Source organism: Equus przewalskii, chromosome 27 (genome assembly GCF_037783145.1).
Source record: "Equus przewalskii isolate Varuska chromosome 27, EquPr2, whole genome shotgun sequence".
Classification (NCBI taxonomy): domain Eukaryota; kingdom Metazoa; phylum Chordata; class Mammalia; order Perissodactyla; family Equidae; genus Equus; species Equus przewalskii.
The window spans coordinates 28,398,600-28,425,449 of record NC_091857.1 but is presented as its reverse complement, the minus strand read 5'-3'; the positions used below and the strand labels follow the sequence as shown (position 1 = coordinate 28,425,449).

General features: G+C 44.8%; 1 long non-coding RNA gene across 1 annotated transcript; it reads right to left on the bottom strand.

Moving 5' to 3' along the window:
* Nucleotides 1-5: 5 nt before the first annotated feature.
* Nucleotides 6-26,508, bottom strand: LOC139079824 (uncharacterized). The gene is made up of 3 exons (XR_011533763.1): nt 25,944-26,508; nt 2,950-3,160; nt 6-253 (listed from the first exon to the last, which is right to left on the bottom strand). It is a non-coding gene; the product is annotated as an uncharacterized lncRNA (long non-coding RNA).
* Nucleotides 26,509-26,850: the final 342 nt, after the last annotated feature.

Genomic DNA, 26,850 nt, shown 5'->3' with positions numbered 1-26,850 from the left:
AGGGCTTTTTTTCCTCAGAAAGCCAGTTGTTAAACATTTGGTGGCACGACACCGCACAGACCTTACCACTTTATGGGAAGAATATCAAAACATTTGCAGCCATGTTTTAAATCATCAACAGCAAACCAACCTCAGTATCCTCCTGATAATCTTCCTTTGGTCCAGCCCACATTTCTGTTCGCTCCACAAGGATATCATGAGAGATCTTGTCGAATTCTTTCCACAGTCCACGGCCCACCAGCCTAGCAACTCTCTGAAAAAACAAAATTTAGATGCTTTTGGCTCAACTTGTTCTAAATAAATCCACCATAGCTCCCGGCATCACTACTTTCTTTTTCAAGGACTCAAACTATCAGTTTAATAATTTATCCCAGAATTTTTTTTCAAAGATTATTTTAGTCGATAATTTCTGGAAGCCTCCTTTTGTTTGTTTGCTGTGAAAATTGGGACAAACTCTTTTTTAAACCTTTGAATTGTATAATATAACACACATAGAGAAAGGTGCATGAAATATAAATGTGTGCTAATTGATGAATAACTGTGAATCAAACATCCCTGGAACTACCTACGGTCAGTAAGTTGAATGTTGGGAAAATTCCAGAAGCCCATTGTGTGTCTCTCCCAAGAGGAATCCCCTCCTTCCCGCAGAGGGAACTACTTTCCTGCCTTTAGTGACTTCACTCCACTGCTTTTCTTCGTGTTCCAGCAATTTTCTGTGCATTCCTAAGTCACATGGTTGAACTTTTTTTTTTTTCCTTTTTCTCCCCAAATCCCCCCAGTACATAGCTGTATATTTTAGTTGTGGGTCCTTCTAGTTGTGGCATGTGGGACGCTGCCTCAACGTGGCCTAATGAGTGGTGCCATGTCCGCACCCAGGATTCGAACTAGTGAAACCCTGGGCCGACAAAGTGGAGCACGCGGACTTAACCACTCGGCCACGGGGCCGGCCCTTTCAAATCTGATTTTTCTTTTTTTTTTTTGCTTTTTCTCAATGGTTGAACTATTGAACAGTCTATGAATGGAACCAAACTCTATGTGCAACTGGGGCAAACTTTGCCCAACTCTCACCTTTCAGTGCTTCTTTCTGTCTCTATAATTCCTCAAAGATTAACAAGACTGATTTCACCATTATAGTTGTAAAATCCTTCAGACAATTATAGGCCAAAAGCTCCTAGATCTTTGATGTGCTGTCGTGAGATTTCATCAGTATTCATCAAAATGTTAACTTCTCAGGAAATAGAGATTGAAGATTTAAACATGGTTTTCTCTGAGTTAGGTCTAGGGTTTCTTATTTTTTAAAGATTGGAACCTGAGCTAACATCTGTCGTTGCCACTCTTTTTTCTTTCTTCTGCTCCCAAAAGCCCCCCAGAACATAGTTGTATATTCTAGATGTAGGTCCTTCTGTGCTGTGTGCGATGCCACCTCAGTGTGGCGTGATGAGTGGTGTTAGGTCCACACCCAGGATCCGAACTAGCAAAACCCTGGGCCGCGGAAACAGAGCACACAAACTTAACCTCTCGGCCATGGAGCCGGCCCCTAGAATTTCTTAGTTATCTATCAATTATCTACATTGAGAAAAGAAAAAATAATAGTTACAAATATTATAAAATGTATAAAACTATCAATAAATAATGTATAAAATATTACACATAGTTACTGATATTATACAACATCATTTACATTGACATTCCAGCCCACATTTAGCCCTCCAGTTCCCACCTTGTGTTGTATGTGCCTCTCAGTGGGGCGGCCTTGACAAGACACTCTCATCAAACTTTTGTCAAGTCCCTCTGTGCCCTCTTCTAGGCACTGACCTTGGGTCTCCCCTCTCCCTGGTTGTAGCAAGAATCCTGCTGAGTCGCTCGCTTTAAAGAGAATCCCTCATGTTTGATATCTGGTCAAGTTCCTCATCCCCAACCTTTGATGTCTAAGTCCTTCAGCAAGAATGCAGTTAGGTCAAGTTCAGTAAGAACCCCCTTACCCTCAATGTCTCCTCTTAGTAATTTTCCATCCACTGACTCCTCTTCACTCTGCCCTTTGCCTATAAATCCCCACTTGTCCTTGATGTATTCAGAGTTGAGCCCTCTCTCTCCTCTGTTGCAACAGTCTTTTTTTTTTTTTGAGGAAGATTAGTCCTGAGCTAACATCTGCTGCCAATCCTCCTCTTTTTGCTGAGGAAGACTGGCCCTGAGCTAACATCCATGCCCATCTTCCTCTACTTTATATGTGGGACGCCTACCACAGCGTGGCTTGCCAAGCGGTGCCATGTGCTCACCCGGGATCCGAACCGGCGAACCCCAGGCCTCCAAAGCGGAATGTGTGAACTTAACCGCTGAGCCACTGGGCCCGCCCCGCAACAGTCTTGAATAAAGTCTTCCTTACCTTTTAACGAATGTCAGAATTTTTCCTTTGACAGCCTCTCAAATCCCATTATCATATGTGGTGTTTGCTGATCTCTGGTTCTCTTCTTTCTACACTGCCAAGCATTGAAATCCCAAATTTTCTTCTTCAGATGCCTTAGCCCCACTGTTTAAATTTGGTGTTTTTTACTCTTTTTTTTTTATCCTTTGGTGAGGAAGATTGGCCCTGAGCTAACATCTGTGCCAATCTTCCTCTATTTTATGTGAGATGCCACCACAGCATGGCTTGATAAGCAGTGCATAGGTCCATGCCTGGGAGCCAAACCTGCAAACTCTGGGCCACCAAAGCAGAGCACACGAACTTAACTACCACACCACCAGGCCCACCCTTCTTTTGCATTTTTTTTATCTTAATGTTTCTCGGCCTATTTTAGCCAGTCTCATACCTGGAAACCTGCAAGAGCCAAGAAGGAGGGGGAAAGAAATCAGCCTTCCACCCCAGGCAGCCATCTGTCTACCCACATCCCCACTCACAGCCTCATTAGACACACATGGGCACATGTACACACACACAGACACGCTCCTCACCCGTCTCCTGATAAATGTACTGCACAGAAGCTTGAGGAGTCTGGGCTACCGCAGCTCTCTCAGGAGTCTCTGCTTTCTCCTGAAGGATCTGGAGAACCTACAGCATCTTCTGCACTTCACTAGGGTCTCCAGCTCGGTCACTTTCTTCTGCTTCTGTTAAACTTCGCGAACCTTCATAGCCCTACTCCGTGCGAGGCACTATGTGCAGGTGCTGTGGACAAGGAAAACGGAGACGACACGAGAAGATAACTCCTCCCATGGTGAGAGAAGGAAGAGCAGATCTTTCTCCCTTCAAAACAGCTATGTGAAATGTCCAAAACAGAAGAAGCAGGTCACAGACCAGCAGACGTGGGGATGCTTCTGCCCTGAGAGACGCGTCCCGGGGAGACGGAGGTCTCTGGGATGTAGAGTGTGACTTGCGGGTTCAGGGGGGCCCTGGCTGAGCCTGATGGTGGGGGAGGGGAGAGCACCCCCACACGAGTGAACAGCTTGAATCAATGTGCGGACACTGGCCCCCTCTCCTCCCACCCACCCCCAGCCTGTTCTTCACCCGGATTCCTTGCTGTATTCGTTTGCTGGGGCTGCCATAATAAAATGCCACAGACAGGGCGGGTTAAACAACGGAAATTTATTTCTCACAGTCTGGAGGCTGGAGGTCCAAGATCAAGGTGTCAGCAGGTCTGGTTTCTTCCGGGGCCTCTCTTTGGCTCGTGGATGGCTGTCTTCTCTCTGTGGGCTCACATGCACTTTCCTCTGTGCATGAGCATCCTTGGTGTCTCTCTGTGCATGTCTGTGTCCTAATCTTCTCATAAGGACATCAGTCATATCAGATTGGGGCCCATCCATATGACCTCATTTTACCTTAACCACCTCCTTAAAGTCCCTATCACCAAATATAGTCACATTCTGCAGTACTAGGGGTTAGAACTTCAATATTTGAATTTTGGGGACGCAATTCAACCTGTCACACCCATCTTGGTCAATGGTGTCGCCATTCAAGACCATGAGGCAACAAACATGAGACTCAATGTTAAGATGTTGAGGACAGTGGAGGAGAAGAGTTGAAAAATACCTGGGGCCTTGAAGACATCCATGGCTCTTCTCCCTCCGGACTACTTGTTAAATGAACAGTAAATGTACTTATGGTTTAAGTCACTGTCAGCCAAGTGTCCTGTCATCTGCAGTGGAAACATTCCTAACTGGTGTCCTTCTCCAGCATCTAGCACCGCATCTCGCATACAGCAGGCACTCAATAAGTGTGAGTAAACAAATGAACTCTCCTGCTCCAAAGCCTTCCGTAGCTCCCCATCCCCCGCTGTGAAAGCAAAACTCCTTAGCAGATCATATAAGACTTCCTTCTGCTCAAAGTCTGGTCTCATCCTACATTTCCAGCTTCATCTTCCTCCATCCATCCCTGGGGCAGAGTGAATCCTTTTGCTGAGGGTAATTAATCAAGGGGGATGCAGAGAGAGCAAAGGACCGAATGTGCATCCTGGGGGTTGGGGAGGCGGAGGTAAGTGTGGCTGGCACAGAGGAGACGCAGCCCCAGAGTAGGAGGGAACAGACAAGCATGGGGAGATTTTCAAAGCTGGTTGGAAGGACAACAGCTCGGGTGAGAGACTAGGCGGTCCTTGAACAGAAACAGGAACAAGGACAGATTGCAAGGTTAAGGAAGGATGATTTTCCTCCCGCAAAACCAGGAACCACAGTGAAATGGAGGGCGGGTGTATTCATTTCCTGGAGTTGCCATAACATATACCACAAACTGGGTGGTTTAGAACAACAAAAATGTATTCTTTTGCAGTTCTGGAGGCCAGAAGTTCAAAATCAAGGTGTCGGTTGGCAAAGCTGATCCCTTCTCGGGGGCTCAGGGGAGGATCTGATCCAAGCCTCTGTCACAGCCTCTGTTTGTTGCCGGAGATCCTTGGCATTTTTTGGCTTGTAGCTACCGAATTCCATTGTCTGCCTCCAGCGTCACGTGCTGTCTTTCTTCTGTGGGTTTCTGTCTCTGTCTCTTCTCTTCTTCCTCTTCTTTTTTTTTTTAAAGATTGGCACCTGAGCTGACATCTGTTGCCAATTTTCTTTTTTCTTCTTCTTCTTCTTCTCCCCAAAGCCCCCCAGTACATAGTTGTATATTCTAGTTGCAGGTCCTTCTAGTTGTGGCATGTGGGATGCCGCCTCAGCATGGCCTGATGAGCGGTGCCATGTCCACTCCCAGGATCCGAACCGGAGAAACCCCGGGCCACCGAAGTGGAGCATGCAAGCTTAACCAGTTGGCCACGGGGCCAGCCCTCTTCTCTTCTTCTTATAAGGACATCAGTCACGTTATATTAAGGATCCATCCCTCTCTAGCATGACTTCATCTTAATTTACATCTTAATTACATTTGCTAAGACCGTATTTTCTAATAAGTTCACATTCACAGGCACCAGTGCCAAAATCCACGTTGGTTTGCTGGAGCCACCATAACAAAGTACCATAAATTGTGTGGCTTAAAGAACAGAAATTTCATGTCTCACAATTCGGGAGGTTATAAGTCCCAAATCAAGCCGGCTTTGTTCCTTGAGGGCTGTGAGAGAAGGATGTGTTCCAGGCCTCTCTCCTTGGCTTGTAGATGGCCATCTTTTCCCTGTGTCTTCACGTCGTCTTCCCTCTATGCGTGTTAGGATTCAACATGCCCTTTGGTGGAACACAATTCAACCCTCAACAACTCCTTTGGAATAGTCTTTCAGGCCAAGGGAATGTCTCAATGGTAGTAGTTGACTGCCTGATGGTGGGGGTGGAGATTTTTCACATTTTATACAGTAGTCTTAAAAGAAGAAAGATTTGTTGTTCCTTTCTCCACTGCATGATGAGCTGTCTTCCTGAGTCTTAGTCGTTTCTTATTCTCCACAGCACCTGACACAGTACGTCATTTGGAAAAGGGTCTCAGTAAAGATCCATGAAGGTTAACAGGTTTTATTCCCTGTGTACCCCAGCACAGGGCCAGTGCCTGGCATTTATAGCAGAGGATGTGGCACAAGCTGGTAATTGGGAGGCTAGACTTCCATATTGGATGGACTGGGTTCCAATCCCAGCTTTGTCTTGTTTTGGTTGTGTGGCCCTAGATTAACCCTCTAAGCCTCTATTTGCTCATCTGTAGAATGGGAACCCTAAGAGTCTCTACCCCATATAGTTGTTACAAGGATAAAATGATTCAGTGCAGATACAATGATCAGCGCGGTGCCTGGCTCATGACAAGCGTGTAATAAGTAGTAACTACTGTTGGGCACATGGGGAAGTGTGTTGACTTGAACTATGTACTGGCACAATGCCCTCAGTCTAGAGATGTATTTCCCTTTCAGCATCCTGTGTGGATCACAGGACGTGGGCAGTGCCTGGATTTTCCCTTGCTGAGCCCAGCCCTGACATGCTGGCCTCGCCATCACACATCAGATAACTTTCCCACCATGGCCATCAGCCTGAACCTCGGAGGAAGCTCCTGGACTTTATCCATCTGAAGGCAGGATCACCTAATGCCATAGTTCATTTCCATGGTTTCAGACTGTGCTTCGGTTGTTTGATCTTGGACTCCAGCCTTTGTTGCTGCATTTGTTTCATGATTCGATTTGGAGAGAAAAAAATATCAGAGGGAGGAGAGCTGCTTGGCAGGAGACACACGTCGTGCGAGATGCACTGTAGAGTGAGTGGTGCTGTCTTGTCTACCTAGCAGCCCCAAAGAGAGGGTGGGGAGCCTCGTTCTCTGCCCCCTTGGTATGTTAGAGCACAGAGGAATGTGTGATTCTGTGGCAGGATTCCGCCGTGACAAACCGAGGGGAGAGGAAGTTCACAGGGTAGGCTATTCACATTCCCAACAGAGGCTGTTCTGGGGGCTCACCTGGCCTCCCCCACTTCGCAGGACTCTGATGGGCCAGGGTTGGCAGAGAGCCTGCAGAATAATTTTAGGGTCAGCCCCAGGTCAAGGTGGGTCTTGGTTTCCAAAACTCAAGAGAATAAAGACTCGTGGGCAAAAGGGTTGGACTTAACATAGAGCTGACTTCAGACCCTATACTGACACCTAAAACAGACCCTCACAACCTCTGGGGGGCAGGCAGTGGGTGGAGCTTGTGGAGAGTCTTTGCTACACTGGGTTGCCTCTGAGACTTCCTGGAAGTGTGAGCGACAGTGGGGAGTGGGGTCAAGATTGATGGGGCAAAATACAGCTATGAGGTTATAATCCTCTCGCTTTTTAATGATGATGATAACAATTACCATTTCTGAGATTTGCTGTATGTCAAGCCCCAAATTAGGTGGTTTCCACATGCTATCTCTGGTCCTTACAACTCTCAAGGTGGACCGCATGAGTCCGTTTATCTATGACTGCGTGATACACCAACCCCAAATAAGTGACATAAACCCATGGTCACTTTATTATGCTCATAGATTGTGTAGGGAGGAAGAACTATTCCTCTGCCCTCTAGGTCCTTCTGGCTGGTCTAAGAATTAAATTGACGTGAGATAGAATCACAGGAGAAAATCAAACAAACTTTAATAACATGTATACATGGGAGAAATCCAGGAAAACTGAGTAACTTGCCAAAATGTCTGAAGCCACCCCCTTAAATACCACCTTCAGCTAAAGACAAAGGAGGATGTTGGGGTAGTGGTTTGGGACTTCAAAGGGGATGGAGGCAATTTACATGGAGACAGAAAAGTAAATGTTTCATAAACAAATGTTTGCTGGGCCATTTGTAGGCAATGTGATCTGAGAGAGAAAGAACTGATAAAAATGGGCTTAGCAAGGTTCCTCCTGTCTATCACACCTAGTTTATATTATACTATAGTTATCTTATGGTTTTAGCTCCTTTCTGAAACAGGCCTTCTATCTTAAATTCTTTTAGGCAGTCAGGGGAAGGTCAAAGTTTCTTTTAGAGTCTTTTGTCCTTAAAAATAATCAAGCCAAAGAAACACATTTTGGGGTGGCTAATTCTGATCTCCCACAAATGTCTGGGTCAGGATTTGGCAAGGGCACAGTGGGGACTGCTTGTCTCTGCTCCATGATGTCTGGGGCCTTAGCTGGAATGTTCCAACTCCAGTTCTCTGACACCAACTGTACATCCTACAATATAACTCAGTTCCAACACTAACTACCTGGAGTTAGCACAGACCCCATAGGTTAAGAGCAAGCTCCTTCACAAGACTGGCCCCACTTCAACACCAGCCACAAGTTTCAGGGTCTCTAGGCCACCTGCACTTCTGTTCAGCCAGCTACAGATTTGGGGCTTCCCACAACCCCCACAGGTTTGATAATTCATTAGAACTGTCACCAACGAGTTGCCCTGAGGAACTCAAGGGTGGGTTTGGGAGCATTTAACTGTTTTTCCAAATTTTTTTTTCCTTTTGTTATGTTAAGGAGATGCAGTCACCAACCACCCTGAACCAGACCAAGTCTCACCACGAGAGCTATGCCTGTGACCTTGGCCTTATTTTTTTAAACATATGCACCTGAGCTAACATCTGTTGCCAATCTTCTTTTTCTTTCTTTTTTTCCCTTCTTCTTCTTCTCCCCAAAGGCCCTCAGTACATAGCTGTATATTTTGGTTGTAGGTCCTTCTGGTTGTGCTGTGTGGGACGCTGCCTTAGCATGGCCTGATGAGCAGTGCTAGGTCCATGCCTAGGATGCAAACCAGTGGAACCCTGGGCCACTGAAGCAGAGCGGGTGAACTTAACCAGTCAGTCATGGGGCCAGCCCCCTTTGCCTCATTGTTAATGCTACGATCTCTCCAGGAGGAGCTTAGGCCTTATTGCTATAACCTGCAGTGTATGTGGAAGCAAGTTTTCCAACTGAGCCTGCGCTAGCAAAGCCCCACCTCTCCCTTTTGAATATTCATTCCCCTTCCAAAATAAAAGGTCCCCGCTTCCCTTTGCTCAGGGTGCCATGACTCTGGAAATGATTCCTCATGGTCTCCCTTTTGCTGCAAATACACTTTACTTTGTGAGACAACCACTTCTGGTGGAGAGTCTGATCTAACTTGCCAGGAGGGAACCCAGTTTGGTTTCAGTAACAGAACTACTCAAAGAACTCAGGGAAGTGCTGTATTTACAATTACCATTTTATTATAAAGGATACAAAGGAACATTCAGCTGATGACATACATTGGGTGAGGTCTGGGAGGGTCCTGGACATAGGAACCTCTGTCCCCATGGAATGAGGGTGCACCACCCTCCCACTAGCTAGAGATGTTCACCTACCCACTTGTTCTCCCAAGCCTGGATGTCCAGAGCTTTTATGCCGGTTTCATTATGTAGGCATGAACGATTAAGTCATTGGCCAGCTAAAAGGCCCACACCTCTAATCACATGATTGGTCTTCCTGGTGACCAGCCCCCAACTTGAAGCTGCCTAGGGGCCCATGATGAGTGCCTCATTAGCATAACAAGGACATTTCTTTCACTCACGAAATTTCAAGGGTTTTTGAATGTCTATGCCAGGAACCGGGACAAAGACCATATATATCATCTATTATTATATAACAGCTAGGAAGACTCGAAGTGCTGGGGAAACTCAACGTGGGGGCCAGTATCTTCTGGAGGCGTAGTTAATGCTGGTTGTTAATGCTGGCTGTCTGGGGGATCTCAGCCAGACTGTCAACAGGATACCTCTGTGAGGCCTCTTCACGTGGCCTGGGCTTCCTGACAGCACGGTACGTTCCAAGGGTGAATGTCCCAGGAGAGCCATCCAGATGGACACTGTACCGCCTTTCACAGGTGTGGAAGTGACATTGTGTTCCTTCTGCCCTTGCTGAGATTCAGGTTCACCTCTGCATGACAAGAGGATAAAGTCTCGTTGTAAGAAGAGCGTGGGGAATCGGAGGCATCGTTGAGGTCATCTTTGGAAAATCCCTCCACCAAAACACTTGTTCAAATAGAAGGTAACTCAGACTCAAAGAGGCTCGGTGACTCTGTGGTGTAATAAGAAGTATATTTGGTCTTTGTCCCCACTTCCTAGCACAGGGTTCCTAATTCCATTGCAATTTCATGAGATAAGAATGTCTTTTGTTATTCCTAATGAGCTCCCTTCAATTACACCTGAGTTTATGCTAATGCGATGACTTGGAGTGGGAACCCTAGGTAGCCTCAAGATGGGGCTGGTCACCAGAAAGACCACTGATGACTAGGAAGTGGGAACTTTCAGCCCACCCTCTACCTACGGGGAATGAAAGGGGCCTAGAGATTGACTTCTACTAAAAACTCTTGAACCACAAGATTTGGGGAGCTTCCAGATTGCTGAACGCACCCACGTGCCAGGAGGGTGGTACACCCCAGCTCCAGGGCACAGAGGTTCCTGCTCGCAGACCCTTCTGGACCTCACTGTATGTACCTCCTCATCTGACTGCTCATTCGCATCTTTTATAATGAACCTGTAAACACAAGTAAAGTGTTTTCCTGAGTTCTGGGAGTCATTCTAGCAAATTACCAAGCCGGAGGGGGAGTTGTGGGAACCCCAAATTTGTAGTCCACCAGGCAGAAGTGTGGGTAGGCTGGACTCCCCATGTGCAGCTGGCATCTGAAGCGGGCAGTCTTGTGGGATGGAACCTTTCAACTTGTGGGTAGATAATGTCAGCCCTTTAACTCCAGGTGGACAGTGTCAGCATTGGATCGAATTGTTGGACACCTAGTTGTCCAACAAATGGGGAAAACACAGCCAATTGTTCCAAAGAGGATTCTATTAATTTCCCATTTCTCTTATACAGTGAAGAGCAGACTGGCTTGGGAGCCAGGCTACCTGGGGCTGGAATCCTGGTTTCTCTACTTACCAGCTGTATGACTTTGGGCAGGTAGGGTAACCTCTCTGGGCCAATAACCATACCTACCTTAAAGCATAGTTGGGGGGTTATATGACCTAAGACAGGTGAAGCACTGGGCACTTACTGAGTCTCTTCCAAAATGTTAGCTGTTACCCTTCCTGCCTAATGGCGGAGGCGAGCTAGTTTCCTGTTGAAAGAGTATGAAATGTAGAGAAGGAAAGAGAAAGGGAGAGATGGGAGTGGGAGGGAAAATTGGGGCAGAGGAGGAGTCAGGACAAGTCTCTGGAAGGATTTACCCACAGTTCTAAAGCAGCGCCGTCCAACAGAAATATAATGCAATCCACAATGCGAGCCACAAATGCTAGGCACTTGGGTAGTTTTAACTCTCCTGGTAGCCACATTTAAAAAGTAAAAAGAAGGGCTGGCCCAGTGGTGCAGAGGTTATGTTCACATGTTCCACTTTGGCGGCCTGGGGTTCACCTGTTTTGATCCTGGGTGCGGACGTGGCACCACTTATCAAGCCATGCTGTGGTAGGCGTTCCACATATAAAGTAGAGGAAGATGGGCACGGATGTTAGCTCAGGGCCAGTCTTCCTCAGCAAAAAGAGGAGGATTAGCAGCAGATGTTAGCTCAGGGCTAATTTTCCTCAAAAAAAAAAAAGAAAGAGACAGGTGAAATTCATTTTAATAAGATATTTTATTTAATCCAATATTATAACTAAACGCATAATGATATATTTTACATAACTCAATATTTAACCCAGTATGTGGACTACTGTATGAAATCAATCTAAAAATGTTAATGTGATATTTGACATTCTTTTTTCATACTAGGTCTTTGAAATCCAGTGTGTATTTTATGCCGACAGCACACCTTTTTGTTGTTTGTTTTTTTCATGGTTGTACCATAGTTTATAGGTTACAATGTGTATGTTAAGCTGCTTCCCTCATTTCGCATTTATGACTAGTGAACATACAAACATTCTCACACATAAATTGGTCTGTTAATTTCCTTAGACTTCAAATCCCAGGTCAAAGACTCTTATATTGGACTCTGATATTCTTGATGTACTTTACAAATAGCCTTCTAGAAACTGTTTTCCTGTTTACGTTCCCATCAGCTATGTATGACTTCCAGCAAAAACAAAACGTTAACTTGAATTGGAATAAACAATTTTTAAAATTTGCCTTAATTTAATTTTTTAAACTTTTTATGGTGGATATAATTTGCTTTCCTTTGATTACTAGTAGGAATGAATGCTTGAATGTTTATTAGCCATCTGTATTTCTTCTGGGAATTGCTCGTTCTATTATTGCACTATTAGAATATTGTCCGTTTTTGTGTACTTCATATGTAATCTTTATGGAAAATAATTTCCTATTTTTATGTGGTTTTAAATTTTATTTAGAGCTATAATTTTATAAAAACTAAAGCTTTTTGCAAACTTGCAAATAGTAGATAAATAAGTCCTAAAGATCTTATTCACAGCATAGTGATTATAGCCAACAATACTGTATTATAAACTTCAGGTTGCTAAGAGAGTAGACCTTAATTGCTCCCACCACAAAAAAGAAATAATTAGGGGCCGGCCCGGTGGTGCAGTGGTTAAGTGTGCCTGTTCTGCTTTGGTGGCCCAGGATTCACCGGTACAGATCCCAGGTGTGGACATGGCACCACGAGGCAGGCCATGCTGTGTCAGGCGTCCCACATATAAAGTGGAGGAAGATGGGCACGGATGTTAGCTCAGGGCCAGTCTTCCTCAGCAAAAAGAAGAGGATTGGCAGCAGATGTTAGCTCAGGGCTAATCTTCCTCAAAAAAAAAAAAAAAAGAAAGAATTATGTCACTTGACAGAGGTGCTAGCTAATGCTATGGTGCTAATCATGTTGCAATATATAAATGTATCAAATCAACACATTGTACACCTGAAACCTACACAATGTTATATGTCAATTATATTTAAATTAAAATAAATCATTTAAAAAAGAGAATGTCTATAAAAGTAGCTAGCAGAGTACCTGGCATGAAAATAATTTCTTTTCCTTTTTTAAGTTAATATTTGTCAGGAAAAAAAAAAGCTCTAAAGCTTTTAATTTTTTTTGTAGTCAAATCTGTCATTTTCCTTGTGATTTTTTCTGCTGTTCTCAGACACTCCTGAGCCACCGGTCATCTAGTTTTTCTAGATACTTGCTTTTTCTTTTATCTGTTTAATACTTCAGGAATTCATTTTGATATATGAGGTGAGGTATCAACCTTTATTTCCCACCCATCATAGCCATTTTCCTTATAGCATGTCTTCACTCAGACGAGCCACATTTCAAGAGCTCCATGACGACCTGTGGCCAGTGGCTACCACATGGATAGCACAGGGCTAAAGTTCAGACATTCGTTCTCATTTCTCTGGGTATTTGCCATGACTTGCAAGCCCCACGCAGAGAGGATATTTTTAGCAGCTGTTAACAAAGTGAAGCTCCGGGCAGCAAGCATCCGGCACGCCGCAGCAGCAGCATCCGTGGCTTGTCATGACGTCATCTGATTTCTTTTAAGATGTTGGAGGGCTTCTTTTAGCTTCCCACTTGAGGGCTGATATTTAAGGGCCTGTTTTGGTTCGATCCTTCGTTTGGAATTCATGTAACCCATGGCAACAGTGAGGATGCTGAAGCTGTCTGCTGTGTTCTGTTCCTGCAATGCTGAGTCGAGCATGGTAAAAACCAGTTGACCGCGTTGTGGAAAACGGCAGCAGGACCACAGGGAGACATTGCTTTGGCAGACTTGATGGCATTGCTGGCCACAGACCCTCGAAGGAGCACACAACTCCTCCTCAGAGCCTTCGTGAGTGGAATGAAATCTTGAGAGCAGAGTTAATGAAGCCAGGATGCGGGGGTTGAGCTCCACATGAGTCACTTGGCTGCCTATGGATAAACAGTGTTTTCACAGTCACAGCCCACATCACCCACGGAGTCAGTCTCTCAAAAAACGTGCTCCTGTAGTTGCACATGGGGGGCGGCTTGTATTCTGTATTTGGGCACAGGACCACAGCCCAACTCCAGGAGGTGCCACTTGCCTTGCATTCCGTAGAGATTGATGCCCTCTGGACTATGTGTCTTCATGGAATGCAATGAGAAAGGTGCCCCCCACCCAATCTGGCATCCCTGTTTTAGGAGGCAATTTAGGAAAGGAGTCAAGAGACCAGGTTCTGATCCCAACTCCGCCATGTTTTGGGACTTCTCTCTGAGGCCATTTCTTCATCATAAAGAGTGACTTGATCAGGTGGTTTGGACTGGAGGTCCAAGCTCTAGCACACTCAGATTCTCTGGATACATGTTTTTGAGAGTCAATGACCACCCTTGGGAAACCAGGCGAAAAGAAAATGGATGGGAAGATAAGTATCTTCATGTGCCGCTTTACAAACACTAACCGGGTGCCTTCAGAATTAAACCCAAATCTCTTTGAAGGTCCTTAAGATCCTTCACCATCTGCAAACTCACGCCCCACTTCTCTCTCCTCATCCTGGGCTAGAATTGCAACATCTTCTCAAGGTCTCCATACCACCCACTCTGCAATTCCATGTCCTTCCTCCAGCTCCTTCCTCTTTGTGGAATGCCCTCTCCCCCTTCTCATGTAGGAAACCCTCCTAGAGATCCAATTCCAATGCTGCCTCCTCCAGGGAGGCCTCTCTGACTCACCCTGGCTGGATCAGGGCTCATAAGATCCCTAACTTGAATACCATTCACTCTGTTCCTGAGTGTGTGCAGGTAGACTTGAGTGTGGACAGAGCCCCGTTCCTCATGTACCCCCACTTCCTAGCACAGCACCTGCCTATAGTGAGGATCCTGTGAATTCCAGGTTTTCTGTGTCAACTCTGCATCACTTTTGCATTAAACGGAAAAAAATGCGAATAAATAAATAAATGGTAACAGATCCAATCTCAAGTTCTCTTCTGTTTTGAGGATAGAACACTGAAAATACGTTTCAAGTTTCCATTTTGTCCAAACTTCCCTGTCTTTCACCTTCATCACTCACTCTGTCCGTTAGTTTTAACAAGAAAAATGCTAACATTTCCTTAGAATTTACACATTTGAATATGGATAAGCCTTCCCTCCATATATAAAAATAAGGCTTTAGAGTAGTGGGGGGTCTTAGAAATAGGGTTGCCCGATAAAATACAAGACCACCAGTGAAATTTGAATTTCAGATAAACAACAAATAATTTTTTAATATAACTATGTCCCAATGCGTAAGGTCCTCACTATGGGACACACTTACACTATAGACTAATATATTGTTTATCTGAAATTCAAATGTAACCGGTGTCCTCTATTTTTATTTGCTAAATCTGGCCACCCAATAGAAATTACGTCCCCTAGCTTCCAACCAGCACAGGAATACGTTTGATAACGTCACTCTCAGGTAATCAACGTGCCTTTCTTAAACCACTCATCCTACAAGCCAGCCCGTTTAACTCCGGACGATTCTCTTTAGAAAGCGCTTTGCTGTAGAGAGGCAAAGTCTGATCTCTGTATTTTCCATCCAGTGGTCTTCTCGTCTTGAAAAATTCTCCTCACTCTTCTTTAATAATAATTTTTAAAACTACACATTTTGTTTACAAAAAAGTTTATAATGGAGACAGCATCTCTCTGTTCCATTCCTTCCCAACCCTGAGCATCTCTTTCTAAACTTTTAGCTCTTTCTTCCCATAGATACCTAACACTGCTATTTCTTTTTTTTTTACATGTTTAGTTTACAGTTTTATTTTGAAAAATTTCAAACATATACAAAAGTAGGGGCCAGCCCCTATAAAATGTTTTTAATGGCCTATTTTTCTTGTTTTGGGGATAAAATATTGTCCTCTTGCCTCTCTGGAGAAATTAATTATGGGCTCAAAATTTTTGTTATTCTATTCTCTGACTGTCTCTGTTTCCTTCAAAACTGAAGGTGGTTTGTCTTTGGTCTTTGCTTTCATTTTTGACAACAGCTAGTTGTGATCATGTGAGAGTTCTGGCCCGTGAGCTCTAAAGAGAAGTAGCTAAGAATTCCTGGGAAAGCTTTTCCTTTCTGGATGGGAGGGCAATATGGCGGGCTCACCTCTTTTCACCTCTTCCTGCTTTGAGTTTAAATGTGATGCCTGAAGCCAGAGAAGCCATTAAGGTGGTAGTTCTCAAAATGTCATCTGCGGACCCATGAGGATCCTCAGGAACTTTTGGGGGTTAAAATAGGTCAAAACTATTTTAACAGTAATATTAAGACACTGGTTCCCTTGGTCTCATCCTCTCATGAGAGTACATTGGAGTTTGCCAGAAGCTGGCTGAAATGCGATGACATTTTTCATCCTGACGGCCAATGGATGTGTGCTTATGCATTCTTGGGTTTTCAAATTTTCTCAGTCTTATCTCCTAATACTACAAATATCAATAGGTACAACTCACATGAATGAAAACTCTTTAAGGTCTTCAATCATTTTTAAGAGTCCAAAGGGTTCCAGAGACCAAAAAGATTGAGAACCACAAAGATAAAAAAAAAACTCCCTGCCATTGCTGAATGGCTGAACAAGTGCCAACCTCTCTCTACTTCCATTTTTCTTGATATATTAGAAAAATAAGCCTACGTTTATTTAAGCTACTGCTGGTTGGACTCCTTTACTTGCGTCCAAATGTATCTTAACCAATAAGAGGCAGAGAACCCGCCATTTTGTTTATTTTTTGAGAACACCAAATGTTAGCATCAATAGGTCTTTTCTCTGGGACATTTGGTTTCTCCGAAAAAACTCCTCAAGCTCCTGCCTAGAGCTCGAGTAGGAGAAGGAGGCTAAATGGGGGAGGTCTCACCATCCAGTATGTGGACTTCCGGTGAGTGACTCTACTTTAAGTTTGGTACCACCATCTCTCCTCCCGCCCAGCATCGCCACCCTGGGGCTTCCCTAGTGCAGTCTTGCCTCAGGCTTCTGGTCTCCTCAGGGCAGGGCTGGTGGCCTTCAAGTCACGTGGAATGGGGCCAGGGACACTGGGTCTCTCTGCTTCTTAAATTCTCTTTCAATAATCTCACCTTCCCCCTTTCTGTCGTGTCACGTCTCACTCCCACCTTCTCTGCTTCCTGTGCCTGACCTCCTGAAACTCTTCCAGGTTCTGGGGAATAAAGTGGCTTGTTTCTACTTGGCATCCCCCTTGGCAGGCATTTCCTCAGCTCTCACAGCTTCTTCATCTGCTTACCATTTTCAAATATTTTGTTATATGCCTTGTCTGCTGTCGCCTACTCTCTCATTGTCTTTCACCTTTGTATCACGTCTAGTATAAAATTACTAGACTTGGGTTTCTGATTTAAGAAGCAAAACCTCCCCAGGTACTTAAACAACTGTCAAAAATCTAATAAATGAAACTTCTAATGGTAAATGCTCTTAAAGAGACCAGTATTGTTTGTCAACTTAATCCATTTCTCTTTCGCACGTGCTCTCTCTCTCTCTTCTCTCTTTCTCACTTTACTCTCATTTTAATAGAGTCTTTGAGGAAAAGAAATATAAATGTATATGTTCAGTCTGCCATGTTTAACCGGAAGCCCTCCCAACATTTCATCCCTTCACACATCTGCAGACAGCTTCGCCCCGAGTGACGTCCTCTCCTTGTCCTCTCCAGCTCAACATGCCCGTTTCCTCCAGTGGCTTTCGTAGGACATGTTTATTGCAGCCTCGCCAGGCATGTCACCCACAGGATGCTCTTCAGATGAACTCCTCAGAATGTCTATTTCATACATATCCTGCCCAGATCTCAACAGTCCTCCAGGGTGACGCTGGAAGTTTTCAGATGTCCTTGAGGCACGCTTCTTGGACACCGAGAAGGCATCATTTGGATTTTCAAATTGATCTTCCATTTATTAAAGTTGAAAAAATTTTTAAAGGTAGTTTTCCTTAAGCCTTTGAATTTAGCTTACAAATATTTCATTTATAAATTTAGTAAATTTTAACAACTACTTTCAAAGGGGCCCATGTGTAAGTTTTTATCAGCTCCAATTGAGCAAACTTAAGTACCTAAAACAACCAGTCCCATTTATGAATTGAGTTAATTAAATCCCTTTAAGCAGGTTAAACTGAATTTACAAAGTTGCTAGACTTGGTTTTCTGAATTAAGAAGCCAAACTTCCCCAGATATTTAAACAACTCTCAAAAATCTAACAAATCAAGCTTCAGAGAGCAGATTCTGTTAGAGACTAACATTGTTTGCCAACCTACTCCAGTTCTTTAATAGCTTTCCATTTAATGGAATCACAAAGGTAAAACCAATTACCAAATTACACATCCTAAACTGGAGTCACAAGGCTGCATGATTATCCTCTAAAATGCAAATGCCCTTAAATATCACAAAAGAATACTTAATGCATACAGATCATCTCAATGAATACAATACCCTTCCTTTTCCTGACCTTGTTAAAAATGTATCATTATTATTGAGTTGATTTATTTCATCTCCATATGCAATTCGAAATTTTCTAGGAGTGGAATTCTCGGTTATAGGGTGTACATATGACCCAGTAATTCCACCTCTTGTTATGATATAAACATAAGAGCAATGCATGCATCTGTCCACCAAAAGGCATGAACTGCAATTTCAGATCAGCACTGTTCGTAATACCCCCAACTAGAAACTACACAAATGCCCATCAACAAGGAATCTATAATGTGTGGCGTATTCACCCAATGGAATCCCACACAGCAATGAGGCGAATGACCCTCCACCACACACGATATGGATGACTTTTACGAGAGAATTTGCCGCATGATTCCATTTACATCAAGTGTACAATCAGTCTACACCACGAGAAGTTAGGAGGAAAGTCACCCTGGGCGAAAGGTCGTGAGGAGAATGGAGAATGAGGGGGCTTCTGTCTGCTTCTGTTCCGTTTCTTGATCTACGTTCTGATTCCATGGGTAGGCTCAGTTTGTGAAAATTCTTCAAGCCCTGCATTTAGATATGTGCACATTTCTGCATACAGGTTATACTGTAATAAATAGCGGGGTTTTTAAAAATTTAGACAGAAAGGAGCAGTTTTGCCATGCCAAGGAAATTGAGTTAGCTGCTCAAGGGCACTAATATCGCACATCAGGCAGAGAGTCTTGCTGACGCAGGGATCCGGGCTGCACACATTCTAGGCAAGTCTTCTTGCACTTTTGGAGAGCACACCGAATCCTTTTAATTGCCATCATAACAAAGGACCCCAAGACCATGCCCTTGATGTTAACGGATTCCGTCCGTTGTCTCCCGAGTCTCGGTCACTCCACTCTGCAATTCTCCTTGCCCTCGATTTGACTCACAGCCTCCCCTCACGCTGTATAGAACTTCTTTTTCTGCCTGGTTGACTTTCTTTTGCTCAAGGTATCCTAATGTCCTGCCATCTGGCACTCCCACTCCATCAGCTCTTCCACATTCTCATGTGATTCTGTCTCAACCTCTTTTAATAGTATCACCTGATTCGGGTAGTTGGGATTCTGCATTAAGGTTGTTGCTGTCTTTGCTCATTTTTTTAGGCCCAGGCTAACTTCTGGATTCTTTTCACGGCCTTCCCGCCCTGCAAGGCCACATCTCACCTGATGGGAGACTATCTTTCCCACGTGGCCTTGTCGGCTTTCCTTCGCATCACTCGAGTCTTGCTAATGACACAGATGTGGCCTGCTCCGAGGAGAGGGCAGAGTTTTCTCCTCTTCCTTGATGAACTTTATTCAGCAAAGCCCACTCCAGGCTGGCTTTGGTTGGGAGGGGAGGGGTACCGAGTCATCCTGTTGATCTTGTTGGCACAGATTGTAGTAAACTGAACATTCTAGGCCTTTCCAAAAGATCAGCTATTTCTGTGCACTTGGTATTCTGAACCCGTGGGCCAGACTTTACTTTTATCCTGATTAAATTTCAAGCGTTAGATTTCATCCATTATTTCAGCCTGTCGAGATATTTTCCAATCTTAATTCAATCTCCTAGGATAGCGTTTATCCCTCCGAGTCCCTGATAAGATGCCATTTCAGCATTCAGTGGTGACAATGCTGGACAGAAGCGGACCAGCGCTGTGGACGGCGCCTCAGTGCTGACCACTGCTGCTCCGCTCAGATAAAGGAGGAACAGATGCTGGGTGGAAGGAGGGCTAATCAAGGATTTGGTATTTAAAGGGTAAACTCTTGGATCCTTTTTTCTTACACTTCTGGCTTCCAATTCAAGGATTCATTTCCTGGACCTCCTCCCCAAAGGCCGTGGACCCGAGATGGGAGTTCTAAAGGAAAGTTTCAAATGTTCGTTTCTGAGAGGGCACAGATATATTAAACATAGCAGAGGTGGCTTTCTGGTCACTTTGTTTGGATTCCCTTTCCTGCCCCTGGAGTGCACAATGGAGATGACCAGACTTTTCAAACTGCATTAGAGAATGTACAGAAATCAGCCACCTGATTGGCCAAATGGGGAAACTGAGGCACAGTGAAATTAAGTTCCTGGCCTGGTCTACTGTGGAACAGGGCAAGAAAGCCAGGACAGGAACCCCCGTCCCTTGCTCCACATTGCGGAGACCATGGCCATATGCCTGCCACCACTTCCGAGAGAGCCAATGGGCCTCCAGAGTTTGGGGAAAAACATTAGTTTGTTATAAAACACGCAAGGATAGATTATGGCATAGAATGCAAAGTCACTCGGATTTAAAAGATGAAACAGGAAGATTCAGAGAAATGTGCACTTACTAGTGCCGTGGATGTCAGATCCCCCCAAGAGGGCAAAGATAGATTACTTTATCTCACGGAACAGTTTTAAAGCAGAGAAACAAGATTTCAAATAGACTTACTGATGTAACAGTCTATGGGAAGGGGGGGGGGGTGGGTACCATCATTGTTTTCCTCATGCTGTTCTTATTAGTAGTATTAGCTACTTGGAGAGTGTGGCCAGTATCCAGAATATAAAAGACTTTCTTCCAGGTAAGAAGCCTTTGCAAAATTACTGGTCTGTCACTCAGTCCTCTGTGTGACACACAGGTTCATTCGTTTTAGCTATATGAGGATAGCGGTCACTCCTTGCAAAATTCCAAGGAAGCAGAAGGACAAAGTGATTGAGACTCATTTCCCCTGGCTATGGACGGACTGACTTACCCATAATTAAGGGTGAGTAACTCAGTAGATGGTGTCCTTTGTAGGCACGAATTTCTCACCGAAGAGCATCCCTCAGCTCTGAGCGTTGTTCCACAGTGTTGCTATGAGACCACAGCTGTTTATTCCTCCACAGTGTTTTCCTGAAGAACTGTGATGTGGCTCTGGTGACAGAGCGTACTTTTCATAGCTACACAATCTTTCTTATTCTTTCTTATTTAAAAAAGAAAAAGAAAAAAGACCCTCACTCTTTGTAAAACCTTTCCCGTGAACACATTAGAATGTTAGAGGGGGATGGATGCCAGAAGTCCCACAGGGTAGAGGCCCTTTTGGCTGTTTAATTTTTGTTTTATCCTGATGTCATGGTAGAAAGTTGATTTGCCTTGAAGAACTAAAGAGCATCAAGATTTCACTGAGGGGCTGGCCCGGTGGCCAAGTGGTTAAGTTTGTGCGCTCCACTGCAGGCGGCCCAGTGTTTCCTCGGTTCGAATCCTGGGCGCAGACATGGCACCGCTCATTAAGCCATGCTGAGGCGGCGTCCCACATGCCACAACTAGAAGGACCCACAACTAAGAATATACAACTATGTACCAGGGGGGCCTTGGGGAGAAAGAGGATAAAATAAAATCTTTAAAAAAAAAAAGATTTCATTGAATGCTCCAATCGTGTGCATGAAAGGTCAAAAATAGATACCTCTTGGAATAATACATACATGGATTTTAGAGTAAATATGTTATCAATATCCTCTTCACTCAATACCTTGGCGCATGTCTATTTCACAATAGGGATGTATGTAAAGAACTTCTAGGGGCCAGCCCCATGGCCTAGAGGTTAAGTTTGGCGTGCTCTGCTTCAGCGACCCAGGTGTGCAGTTTCGGATCCCAGGCATGGACCTACACCACTCACCAGCCATGCTGTGCTGGTGACTCACATAAAAAGTAGCGGAAGATTGGCACAGATGTTAGCTCAGGGCTAATCTTCCTCAAGCAAAAAAAGAGGAAGACTGGCAATAGATGTTAGCTCAGGGTGAATCTTCCTCAGCAAAACAAACCAAACAAACAAACAAAAAAACTTCTATTGGGTTTGTCTGCCTATTATTCATTCTTCTTTTTCAGCTAAAACACCTCAATTTTTCTTGGAGACCAACCCCTCTCCAGGGGTGGTAGTAAAATACGTAACTGGAGTGACATGGGTATTACCACGCCCGACCCATCAGAATGGATGTCACCTGTAACAGCCACTGAACCCAGCCTTCCTCATCAGATAGACTTTCAATGGGGGTATCTGATTTCAACATGCCCTGTGTTTCCTTCTCCAGGGGCCAAGCATGAACCAAGGTGAGCCAAACAGACCCTCTGTCCCGAGAATTTGTGTATTGATCAGTGACACAGGCAGAGCTGGAAACAGTTGGCACAGGTGTGTCCCAAAGGCATTGCCCTGGAAATGCCAGCTACCTGGTTCACCCTGCTTCCTGTCATTTCTGAGATCTTTCAGCTTTTCCTTTGAGTCTGTAAGCGACCGCCATATCCATCCAATAAATGTTATTTATTCACTTTTTTAGTGCTTGCATTTCCCAGAATTCATTCCTGTTGCTTGCAACCAAGCAACTCTAAGACAGTAATTCAGAAAATAAGATATTAAAACAAATCTATGGTAATGGGAATCCTGTGTTCCTGGGTAATGTCATTACAAAACTGTAGAAATGATCCTGTGTAAGGAAAAAAGGATAAGTAGGGAATATAATAAAAATGGAATTAAGAAACACAGAGTTGCGAGGGGGAAAGCCTTTGGTTTACTCATTGGCATGACAAAGGGCTTGAACCAGATACTGCGGATTGCTAAGCTTTCTGTGAGTTGCCATCACTACCTGGGTTTATTTGGGCTTTTTTTTTTTTTAAGTAGATTCCTACTTCTAGAATTCCCTCTTGACCCTTAGTCACTGGATTAAATCTTCCAGAACATGTTTCTTTCTTTCTTTCTTTCTTTCTTTCTTTCTTTTTTTTTTTTTGAGGAAGATTAGCCCTCAGCTAACATCTGCTGCCAACCCTCCTCTTTTTTGCTGAGGAAGACTGGCCCTGAGCTAACATCCGTGCCCATCTTCCTCTACTTTATATGTGGGACGCCTGCCACAGCATGGCTTGACAAGCTGTGCATAGGTCCACACCCGGGATCTGAACTGGCAAACCCCAGGCCGCCTAAGCAGAACATGCAAACTTAACCGTTGAGCCACGGGGCTAGCCCCAGAACATGTTTCTTGAACTCTAAGGCACATGTGAATCACCTGGAGGATCTCATTAAAACGCAGTCTGATTCTACATTTCCAAGAAGCTCCCAGTGATGCCAGAACTGCTGGCCCGAGGACCACACCTTGAGCATGGAGGCTTCAGGTCAGAGGATTTCTTTCCAGCCAGGTTTCCCAGAGTCCCCAGTTAGGGCTTCCAGACCACCTCCCTTTGTCTGTGTAGAGCATGCATGTCATCCCACTCCGCGCCAGCAGGTGGCACCGGCGCACTCTGAGAGTCCCCACTGGACGCTTCTTCGCTTAGGGCCAATTGATATCTTTCTAAAGGATTCACATAGAGGAGCTTTAACAATCTCCAAAGTAAGCATATTCCACAGCATTGGGTTATGGTTTGCACCCCCAAGCAAAATGACCAGTGGGGAACTCTCGCTAAGTGTTTTCATAACCTTTTTCTCTCTTTCTTTCTGATTTTAAAACCATCTGTCCTGGCGTCACTGGACCTTTTTCTCACTGTGTTTGTAATTGGAAGGTTAGAGGTGCTTTAGCTTGCTGTGGTTCGATTTTTAGAGGGCTTTCTCATACATTATCTTATTGCTAGGAGAATCTTTACTCCTATTATTATTCCCAATTTACAGATGAGAAAACAGAGGCACAGAGAGGAGGATATAGTGACTTGTCCAGGGCAACGAAGATAGCGAGGGCCGGAAATGAGATCCTACTCAAAAGCCCTCAGTCTTACTCAGCTGTGGGTGGAGAAGCAAAAACCCTGGACATGGGTTCTCTTCTGCGTTAAACTTTATTCTTCTCAGGATTGAAAGTGAATTTATCTTTATCCGGGATAATGGTTTAAATTTTAGAAATTCCCAGGGTCCCTGATCAAAGATACTGGAACAACAATAGTTCTGGGCATACATTCTCCCCAAATACAATGTTACACTTTGGATACAATTCTCTGAGATTATACAAACATTGTATTAATTTAAAGATTTTATTTTTTCCTTTTTCTCCCCAAAGCCCCCCAGTACATAGTTGTATATTCTTTGTTGTGGGTCCTTCTAGTTGTGGCATGTGGGACGCTGCCTCAGCGTGGTTTGATGAGCAGTGTCATGTCCCCGCCCAGGATTCGAACCAACGAAACACTGGGCCGCCTGTAGCGGAGCGCGCGAACTTAACCGCTCGGCCAAGGGGCCAGCCCCAAACATTGTATTAATTTAACATAACCAAGGAGTCCCTGTCCTCCACTTGGTATCAAAGCTCCTTTTGAAAAATTTCTGGAGAGGTTAGGCATTGGCGACGAGGTAACGTTTGGATACATTTAGATTAAAGCAAAGGCTTTTTTGTCCTGAGTGGAGGGGAGGTTAGGGGAATGGATATCTCATCTTGGAGACCCCCCCACAGGTTTCACAGAACAGTAAATTCTGGAGGCTACTCCCAGGCACCCCCCCCCCCCCACTTTCGCCTCCCCGCAACCACCATCAAATGTGGCACAGAGAGGTTGCTGTCACCGGGCCTGGCCCAGCACAGCAGATTCTTGAGCATCAAATGTCAAGGTAGGAAGCCCTGCTGTGGGTGATTGGTAAAGCCCCTTCCGGCTCCAGGAAACTCAACATCATCTACTACTTCAAGCATTTTGCCAAATGGGTTCTGTAGGATGTTAATATGGAGAATTAGAAAAAAAAAATGTTTCCGTGTTCAAGCGAATTTGAGAAACGTTGGTTTACATGGAGCTACGCAAGTTTCTCCTCAGCGGGGCTTCCCGAGGTGTTCCTGTGCGTGGTGAATCTTTAAGAAAAGAGTGAGGCTTGTGCCTTGCTTCCCAGTTAGAAGATTAAGGAAGCTTTTCTTCTTGGGACATGGGAGGCTTATAGAACACCCTTGGAAATCTTGATCCCGTCCATCTTTCCCTACAGACAGGGCCAGCGTCACGGCCTGGGTTTCGGTTTAATGCTCTGACGTCGCCATCTTGAAATTCTTAATAAGTGTTGAACGAGGGGGCTATGTACTTTGATTTTGCACTGGGTCCCACAAATCATGTAGCCAGTCCTGCCCATGGACGCTCCAGAGGAGGAAAAGGAGGCCCAGAGAGGAGCTGCGTCTCCAGGGAAATGGTCCCCTATGCTGCCCTCCTTTTTCTCTCTGCACTTTTCTGAGCTCCCTCTTTCCACCTCTGCTGGCTCTCTTGCCCCTTGTCTGTCCCTTATCTCCTACTGCTTCTCTTCTTTCTGCTGCCATTTCTTTTTCTTATTTGCATCTTCCACCCTCTTCCTTCTCCCTTCCTTTTTACCCCCTCCCTTCTCCCCAGGGACATAGGATCTTTTCTCTCCCCCAGCTTTATAAATCACTGGAATGATGTTTTCTGTGTTTCCTTGGTTCCCTTTGCGTGTTTAATTATGAGAAGTGCTACAAACTTTAGCAAATGTTCGTGCTTTGGAGGATGCTCAGTCCTACTGAAGTGTGCTGTTGAGGTAATGCTGGATGTTACCACTCTGCTCTGGGCACTGTTGCATTCTCTAGTTTGTACCTGGGTATTCAGGGAGGCAAGCACAGAACATTGTAGAAAGGAGAAAGAGAACACATTTCAATGATAATCAAAGCAGCACCTTCTGAGACTAATAGCCTCTTTTGTCCAAACTTATTAAACTAATGGTTTGAAGTGACATGTTGCTGTTAGCCTCTTCTCACAGTTAAAGGAAAGGACCAGTGTAGTGCCCCTCAGCACATCAAGGGAAGAATCAGAACTGAGGATGGATAATAGCATCTCTCACCAACAACCGGAAAAGACTTAGTTATCATAAAAAGGCAAACTTCCCTGGCTGGCTTTCAGAGAACACTCATCCTGTCCAACCCGTTTCCACCTTTCTCCCTTACCTTCCGTTGTTGCCAAGACTCCTTCTGTTGCAAGGAATATAAACTCAGTTCAAACCATTATAAGGAAAAAAGGAGATGTATTAGCTCCTTACAACTGAGCAGTATAAGTAAGGGGTGGGAATGGCTTCAGGTATAGCTGGATTCAGGAGTCCAAATGATGTCATCTAGATTGCTTTCCTGCCCCCTTCTTCTCTGTGATTCTTGCTTTCCTTTGGGGCATCTTCTGTGTTGAGATCTCTCCGTATGGAGGCCAAGATCAGCCTGCAGTTCTCAGCTTACACTTTCTTCATGGCTTGTGATCCAGAGAAAATGTCATCGCCCACGGGTTCCATAGCAACACTAGAGGGGAGATGCAGATTGGCCCAGCCAGGTTATGACTCATAGCTGAGGAGCCAAGCCCTCAACCAATCACGGTGACCTTGAGAGTGGAGTGCACTCGGACTGGCCTGGTGTGGGTCACGTGCCCACCCACATGGTGGTGGTGCTGGTGGCGGTGCTGGAAGGAAGAATGAGCTCTCGTCAATCACACAGAATGGGTTCTCTTTGAGAAAGAGGGTGCCTGGTGCTAGAAGAAGGAGAGGGAGTTTGTGTCAAGCAGACAAACAGTGACAACTCCAGGTGACTATTCCTTCTTGGTCTCGTCCCTCGACTCCTTAGCTCCCCCCACACCTGCCTTACATCTCTCTCAAGGCCTTTGTGTGGCTCTAATCTCCTCCTTCTCTCCACCTTCCCAAATCCAACCAGGCCTTCCAGGCTGAAGCCACAGGAAACGCTCAGAAAGTACTTTACCGGCCCTTTTGGGAGCTGACGGAATGCTGAAGAGGTTTCACAAGGGAGGCAGGTGTTTTGTTGAATTGAAATTAGGGGCTCTATTCTAGCTACATATTTTCCTCACTCTTATGTGATG